We start from the raw sequence: 9444 nt of genomic DNA on the forward strand, positions 1-9444 counted from the left end.
TGTATGCATGTGAGAGCTGGACAATGAATAAGGAAGACCAAAGAAGAGTTGATGCTTTTGAGTTGTGGTGCTGGTGAAGAATGCTGAAAGTACTATGGACTGCTAAAAGAACTAACAGATCTGTCCTGGAGGAAGTGCACCCGCAATGCTCCTTGGAAGCGAGAACGGCCAGACTTCGTCTCACCTATTTTGGTCATTTTGTCAGAAGGGACCATTGCTTGGGGAAGGATGTCATGCTTGGTAAGGTAGAGGGTCGACGAAAGAGGGGGAGGCCTTCAATGAGATGGATTGACAGGATGGCTGTGATGATGGGCTTAAGTATAGCAGGGATTGTGGAGTTGGTGTGGGATTGGGCAGTGTTTCGTTCTGCTGTGCATGGGGTCGCTATGAGTTGGAAACGACTCAACGGTACCTAAGAACAAGAACACAACACTGCCATTTTGCTATTTGTGTTCCATATGTCATATATTTTTTTTTGTTTCTCAATTTCTCCAACATTGCTTTCTTTTGTGTTTGATTGATTGTTTTTAGTGTACTATTTTGATTACCTCCTCAATTCCTTTTCTGTGTATTTTTAGTATTGTAAATTATTATATGAAATGTGCAAAGACTTGGAGGTGGAAAATCAAAAGGGAAGAACATGTTTCGAGTTTCTTAAGCTGAAAGAACTGAATTAAAAATTCATGCCTTATGTTGCAATATTGAAGGATTCTATGAGCAAAATACTGAATGATGCAGGGACCATCGAAAGAAGATGAAAGGAATAAAGGAATACACAGTGTGAGTGTACCAAAAAGAATTGGTCGACGTCCAACAGTTTGAAGACGTAGCATATGATCAAGAACCTACAGTATTAAAGGAAGAAGTCCAAGCTACCTGGAAGGAATTTGTAAAAAACAAGGCTGTAGGAATTGATGAGATACCCACTGAGATGTTTCAACAAATGGATACAGTGCTGCAGGCACTTGTTTATATCAAGAAATTTGGAAGACAGCTGCCTACATAACCAAATGGAAGAAAGCCACATTTCTGCCCACTCCAAGGAAAGATGATCCAATAGAATGCAGAAATCATCGAACAATGTCATTAATTACATACACAAGTAAAATTTTGCTGACAATAATACAAAAATGGTTGCAACAGTACATCAACGGGGAGCTTCCACAAATTCAAGCCCAATTCAGAAGACGTAATGAAATGAGGAATATAATTGCTGATGTGAGGTTAATCTTGGTTGAAAGCAAAGAATACCAGAAATATATTTACCTGTTTTATTGACTATGCAAAGGCATTTGGCTGTGTAGATCACAGTAAATTATAGATAACATTGTGAAGAATAGGTGCTCCGGTGGTGTAGTGGTTAAGACATTTGGATGCTAACCAAAAGGTAGGCAGTTTGAACCCACCAGCTGCTCTGCAGAAGAAAGATAGGGTGATCTGCTTCCATAAGAATTTGCAACCATGAAAACCCAATAGGGGTTGCTATGAGTCAGAATTGACTTGATAACAGTGAGGTGGTTTTTTTGGGTGGGGGGCTTGTGAAGAATGGGAATTCCAGAATATTTAATTGTGTTTGTGAGGAATCGGTACATAGACCAAGAGGAAGTTTGAACAGAATAAGGTTTAAAACTAGGAATTGTGTGTGTCAGGATTATATCCTTTCACCATGCTTATTCATTCCGCATGCTGAGCAAATAATCTGAGAAGCTGGACTATAAGAAGAAGAAAGTGGCATCAGGATTGGAGGAAGACTCATTAACAACCTGCGATGTATAGATGAAAGTGAAGATGAGTTGAAGTACTCACTGATGTAGATCAAAGACTACAGTCTTTAGTATGGATTACACCTTAACTAAAGTAAATAAAAATCCTCACAACTGGACCACTAAGCAGCATCACAATAAATGAAGAAAATATTGAAATTGTAAGGGATTTCATTTTATTTGGATCCACAGTCAACACCCATGGAAGCAGCAGTCAAGAAATCAGATGAATTGCACTGGGCAAATCTGCTGCAAAAAATCTCTTTAAAGTGTTGAGGAGTAAAGATGTCACTGAAGACAAAGTTGCATCTAACCCAAGCCATGGTATTTCCAATCACCTTGTATGCACGTGAAAGCTGGATGATGAGTAAGAAAGACAGCTGAAGAATTGATGCATTTGAATTGTAATGGTGAAGAATTGAATGTATCATGGACAACTAGAAAAACAAACTAATCTATCTTGGAGGAAGTACATCCAGAATGTTCCTTAGAAACAAGAATGACCAGACTTCATCTGTCATACTTTGGTCATGTTGTCAGAAGGGACCAATCCCTGAAGAAGGATATCATCCTGGGTAAAGTAGAAGGTCAATGAAAAAGGGAAAGACCCTCAACAAGATGGATTAACACAGTGGTTGTGATGATGATCTCAAGTGTGACAATGTTCCTAGCACAGGACCAGGCAGTATTATGTTCTGTTGTATACAGTGTCACTATGAGTCGAAACCAACTTGATGGCACCTAACAAGAACAACACCATGGGAATTACTGTTAGTATCCCACATTTGTAACAATAGAATCGATACCCATTTAGCTTTAATAGCATACAAAACTCTGCTCCTATACTGCTGTGCCCCTTTTATATTGTTATTGTCACATATTACATCTTTATACATTTTGTGCTCATTAACATAGATTTATATTTATTGTTTTATGCATTTGTCTTCTAAATAATGTAGGAAACAAAAAGAAGCGTTACAAATAAAAAAATATAACACCACTGTTGTTTATATTTACCTATGTAAATAGGCACAAAATGTATATAGATAAACATGGGGTCACAATGAGTCAGAATCAAATTAATGGCAAATAACAACTATATAGTTACTTTCATTGTAGACCTTTTTTATTGGTATGACTTCAAGTTACTGATTAGTGTTCTTTCATGCCAGCCTGAAAGATACCCTAGAATTTCTTGCAGGGCAGGTCTGTTAGTGACACTCTTTCAACCTTCCTTTCTTTTAAAATATGGGAATGCCTTAATTTCTTCTTCATGTTTGATGGATAGTTTTGCCAGATATGGAATTTGGGGTTAGTAATTTTTTTTTTTCTAGAAGCACTTTAAGTATGCCAGAGTGGCTGGACAGCTGGTGGTAGTTATTCTCCATGATGAAACTGGCAATCAACTCCATGGTGGGATCTACCACAAGCAGCTAAGTAGCTGCCTTTGGGTGTGTAGTCTGCTTCCCGTATATAAGCAGGAGCTTTGGGAATGGTCTCTAGCCTATGGCATGCTCAGACCCTGCATGTAGCCATGCCATTGCTCAGCAGCCTGCCATGCTTGCTGACCTTGGGACTTACAATGGACTTAAGTTAATGGCCTGCCATGTGGGTTGGCAATATTGGGACTGTCCCTTTTTACTTGTCAACCTTGGGCTTTTCAGCCTCAGCAGCCCAGCTGTCTGAGTGAAGCAACACTTCTAGCTCCAGTGGGCCAGGAGCAGGAGGCAGAGCTGGACCCCAAGGTTGAGGGGCTTTCACCCAGCCCCTAGAGCCTGGCACTTTGAACTTGAACTTAAAGCCTCCAAATTGTAAGAATAAACTCCTGTTTGTTAAGGCTATCTCATTTGTGGTATATTCTTGTCAGAGAGGCACTAGGTAACCAGAACAGTTGGTAATTCAAACCCACCAGCCATGTAGTGGGAAGAAGATGAGGCATTCTATTTCTGTAAGATTTACAGCCCTGGAGACAAAGTGGGCATCACTGTGAGTTGGAATCAACTCGATGGCAGTGGGTTTGGTTTCTTGGTAATAGCTAATGACATTGAGCATCATTTCATGTGTTGGGTGGCCATTTGAATTTCTCTTTGGTGAAATGTCTATTCAAGCAAGTCCTTTGCTAATTTTTGATTGTGCTTTTTGTTGCTAAGTTGTTGAAGTTTTATATATATTTTGGTTATTAGATTCTTATCTGATATGTTGTTTCTGAAGATATTTTCTCACTTGGTAACTTGTCTTTTCAATTTTTTGGAAGTCTTTTGATGGACAGAGGCTTTTAAATTTTATGAGGTCCCATTTATTTATTTTGTCTTTTGCTATTTCTGCTTCTGTTGTCATATTAGATATTCCATTGTTAAAAGCTAGGCCTTACAGCATTGCCCTTGCTTTTTCTTCTAATAATTTTATGGTTTTAATTTGCACATTTAGGTCTTTAATCCACTTTGAATTTGTTTTTGTATATAGTATGAGGCATGGATACCGCTTCATTTTTCTGTATGTAGAATTCAAATTTGCCCAGCATCATTTATTGAACATACTGTTCTTTCTCCATTGAATGGACTTAACACCCTTCTCAAAAGTCAGTTGACCATAGATGTGTGGGTTTATTTCTCAACTCTCAATTCTATTTCATTAATCTATGCATCTATTGTTATACCAGTACCAGGCTTTTTTGACTACTGTAGATGGGTAATTATTGTTGTTGTTAGGTGCTATTGAGTCAGTTCCAACTCATACTGACCCCATGTACAACAGAATGGAACACTGCCCAGTCCTGCATCATCCTCACAATCTTTGCTATGTTTGAGCCCATTGTTGTAGCCATTTTGTCTATCCATCTTGTTGAGGGTCTTCCTCTCTTTCACTGACTCTCTACCTTATTAAGCATAATGTCCTTCTCCAAGGACTGTTTTCTCCTTATAAAATGTCCAAAGCAGATGAGACAAAGTTTCGGCATTCTCTTGTCATTCTATATAAAGTCAAGGATGTTTTTTCCCGTTTCTGCAAAGAAGGCTTTTGAAATTTGATTGGGATTGCCTTGAATCTGTAGATTGCTTTGGGTAGTATTGACATCTTGACAACATTCAGTCTTCCGGTCTTTGAACACGGAACGTGTTTCTATTTATATAAATCTTCTTTAATCTCCTTCTGCAGTCTTTTATAATTTCCAATGTATAAGTCTTTCACATCCCTAGTTAAATTCATTCCTAGGTATTTTATTCTCATAAATGCTGTTGTAAATGGAATCATTTATCTAATTTCCTTGTCAGTTTTCTCATTGCTGGTATAAAGAAACCAATCTGAGTTTTCTTTGTTGACCTGCATCCTGTAGCTTTGCTACTTTCTTCTATTAACTCTAGAAGCTTTCTTATGGATTGTTGGTTTTTTTTTTCTCTCTCTCTCTGTATATATATATTGTGCTCATGCAGAACATGTGCATAGTTCAAATGGAACAAGGGGATATTGCATGGTTTAAAATTAGGAAAGGTGTTTTGGGGTTGTATGCTTTTACCATACTTATTCAATATGTGCTGAGCAAATAATCCAAAAAGCTGGACTATATGAAGAATATTGCAGCATCAGGATTGAAGGAAGATTCAATAACAACTTGAGATATGCAGATGTCACAATCTTGCTTGCTGAAGGCAAAAAGGACTTGAAGCATTTACTGATAAAGACCAGACTACAGCCTTCAGCATGGATTATAAACATAAAGAAAACAAAAATCCTCACAAATGGAAGAATAAGTAGCATTGTGATAAACAGAGAAAAGGTTGAAGTTGTCAAGGATTTAATTTTACTTCGATCCCCAATCAACACCCATGGAAGCAGCAGTCAAGAAATCAAATAATGTATTGCATTGGGCAAATGTATTACAAAAGACCTCTTTAAAATGTTTAAGAGCAAAGATGTCACTTTGAGGAGTAAGGTACACCTGACTCAAGGCATGATATTTTCAGTCTCTTTAGATGCATGTGAAAGTTGGACAATGAATAAAGAAGACTGAAGAAGAATTGATGCATTTGAACAATGGTGCTGGCAAAGAATATTAAGTATACCATAGATTCCCAGAAGAATGAACAAATCTATCTTGGAGGAAGCACAGCCAGAATGCTCTTTAGAAAAGAGGATAGCACAACTTTGTGTCACATACTTTCAGCATGCCATCAGAAGGGATCAGTCCTTCGAGAAAGACATCATGTGTGGTAAAGTGAAGGGTCAACAAAAAGAAAGACCCTCAACAAGATCAATTGACACAGTGGCTGCAACAATGGGCTCGTTGTCAGGATGACTTAAGAGTGGGCAGTGTTTTGTTCTGTTGTATATAGGGTTCTTATGAGTCAGAACTGACTCAATGGCACCTAACAGCAACAACAACTTATGTACAATCATGCCATCTACAAATAAAGATAATTTTACTTTTCCAAACTAGTTTTGAATGGAATATCATGTGTAGTCACTGAAGTCTCTCTTTTATCTCTGCAGTCAGCCACTGACCTGACTGAGATTTACTTAAATTCCTGGAGCCAAAAACAAAAACCTACTCTCAATCTGTTCAGATTCCTCTGAGCTGGGGCACTCCTTCAATGCTGTGCCCTGGTGCCTACAACTTTGCCTTAGCCTTTACCTGCTGTTTGAGTGAGGCACAAAGATCAGCAATTTTTCCCAGGCTTTTGGGTCTATCTGCTGCTTAGGCTATTGCTTGGCTTGTCTGCCATCCTTGCCCAAGAGGTAGTCTTTGAGTGCTTTTGACACATGCTACCTGGAAAGCTAGGCCACCTGAGGGAATTAAACAAAGGTCAGACTCTGGGCCAGACCTTTAAGGTAATTGTGAGATCGGTCAAAAAGTACAATCCATCTTTTGAGAACAAGACCCCTTTTTCTCCCCTTCCTATGGCACCAACAAGCTGCACTAGGAAAGTGGGCAATCATCATCATGGCTTCTTCTGAGCTGGAGAATGGGAAATGTATGTGGCTAAGCAAAAAATGCCTCAAAACTTCCTTACAAGTATTTACCAGCCTCATTCTTTGTTAAGCACTCCTCAGGTTGTTATAAATTTTTGACTAGATTACAGAGTTCCTGAAAAAGTTAATTTTGTCAGCTCAATGGCTGCTTCAGTGTAGGGACTGATTCTTTTACCTACCTACTCTTCTATTTCCATAACATCAACAGAACCAAAACTTTGGAATCATCCCTGACTATTCTCTTTCTCTCATATCCAACCAATCAGTCAGCAAATATTATTAGTTCTGGTTCTAGATTAAAAATATATCCATAATCCAAGCATTTTGTGCTACTTCCATTCTATTATACTCTTGTTGTTAGTTGCTGCTGCGTCGGCTCTGACTCATGGTAACCTTATGTATGGCAGAACAAAGTATTACCTGGTCCTGCACCATTTTCATGATAATGGGTATGTTTGAACTCATTCTTGTGGGTATTTTGTCAATCCATCTCATTCAGGGTTTCCCTTGTTTTTGCTGATCGTCTACTTTACCAGCCATAATGGATCTTTCCTTATGATGTGTCCAAAGGAACTGAGTTTAAGTCTCGTTGTCCTTGTTTCTAAGGAATGTTCTTGTTGTATTTCTTCTAAGACTTTGTTCTTTTGGCTGTCCCTGATACATTCAGTATTCTTCACTAACATCACAGTTTGAATATATTATGGTGTTGGAATGCACTATTTGAACTCTACTCCTAGCCACCATCACCTCTTTTCTGGATTATTTCAATAACTTCCTAATTTGTTCTCCTCCTTTCATTCCACCCTTTAAAACTTGTTGTGAACACAAAATTGCCAAGTGATCATTTTAAAATCCATGTTAGATCATGATACTCCTTTATTCAAAACCCTCCGGTGGCTTCTCATCTTATTCAAAGTAAGTCCCTAAGTGAACTAAACTGTCCCCTCCCTCTTTGTCATCACATTCTGTTACTCTTCCCCTAGTTTACTCTGCTGAAGCTGCACTGGTATCCTTACTATTCCTCAAATATTCCAGACATTAAGACTATTGTAGGGATTGCTCTCTTTTCTTAAAATGCAGTTTTTTAGATATGGCATGACATGTTATCTTACTTCCTTGAAATCTTTGTTGACATGAAATCTTCTCAGAAAGGCCTACCATTTATTTCCCTGTTTAAAGTTGCAATCTATCCTCTTTCACTCTTCAACTTTTCACTGTTTTACATTTCTTCATAACACTTATCACTTTCTTTCATATTATGTAAGTATTTATTGTATATTCTCTTTCTTTTCCACCAGCATCCTACCTAGGGTAACTTCTATGGGAGTAGGAATTTTGTCTGATTTATCTGGAGGTACTTTCGGTGTCTGACATATAGAAATTATTCAAGAAGTGTTCACTGAATGAATAAATTAATTAATGATAATGCCAGAGGTTTTATAGGTTGCAGTGAGCTCAATTTACTTTTAGGGATTATAAGTGCAAGAAGTATTTTTTTCTTTTAAATCATGGCTTCAAGAGACTGTGGGACCTCCTTTTTAAAATATTGTTTGTTGGTGTGTAAATTACAATAAAATGTACCCATTTAAAGTGTACAGTTCTAAAAGTTTTGACAAATATAAAACCTATGTAACTACCTCCATAATAAGAATATGGAACATTTCTACCACCCAAAATATTCCATGTACCCCTTTGCAGTTAAACCATAGTCCCAGCCCTGAGCAAACTTTGATCTGCTTTCTATCACTATAGATTAGATTAGACATTTCTAGGATTTCAAATAAATTGAATCATATAGTGTAGACTCTTCTGTTTCTAGATTCTTTTGCTCAGTCACATTGTATTTCTGAGCTCATCTATGTTGTGTAGCAGTAGGCTATTCATTTTTATTGCTGAGTAATATTTCATCGTATGAGTGTTGTGGTGTAGTAAATTACCTGGTATGGCTTTTCTAGCCAAAAGTCTTTGTAAACTCTGTGGTGGAATTTGCTGTGAGCAAGTGAGGAGCTCCTGATTGTAAAAGTTATCCACCTGGGGTATTTCTGTTGGGCGCAACACAAAGCACTGTTCTGGGAGGTTCCAGCTCTCTCTCAGGTGCTTAGAATTTTGATGTTATGATTGGTTGGTTTGGCCACTGTGCCGGGCTCTAAAGGAGGCCTCCTTGAGGCAGAACTGGCTCTCTGACCTCTGGCTGAGGAAGACGTGCTGCTGAGAAAGAGACACCGAGAGATACGCACATTGCTGAGTGACACACCAAGGGACATGCACTGCTGGGATAGAGACTGTGAGAGATTTTTGGCTGAGGGTCGGTGGGCTGGGAGAGAGCCTGAGCATTTTTCCTGAACTTGAATTGTAATCTGGTGCTTCCCTAGTAAACCCTGTAATCTGTGAGTTCTGTGTGGCTGCTGCAACGAATTATCGAACCCAGGAGAGAGAGGTGGTGGGTGCTTTGGGAGGAACGGTTGGTGAAAGGGCTGGAGGGAGGCATCATGTCTGTCCTCACAGGAATAGGTCTTGGGCTATTGATGGTGATTCTGTCTTCTTGTGCAGTTAGAGGAGGTCAGAAGGTGTGGCCTCACTGTGCTTTTATTTCATTGCATGAGTATACAACAAAATTTCTAAGTGTTCACTTATTCATGGAAATTTTGGTTATTTCTTGTGTTTGTCTTTTAAATATAGTGTTACTATGTACATTTGTACATAGTATAGCAAGGAT

Source organism: Orycteropus afer, unplaced genomic scaffold (genome assembly GCF_000298275.1).
Source record: "Orycteropus afer afer isolate SDZICR_OR568_19922 unplaced genomic scaffold, OryAfe1.0 scaffold00030, whole genome shotgun sequence".
NCBI classification, from domain to species: Eukaryota; Metazoa; Chordata; class Mammalia; order Tubulidentata; family Orycteropodidae; genus Orycteropus; species Orycteropus afer.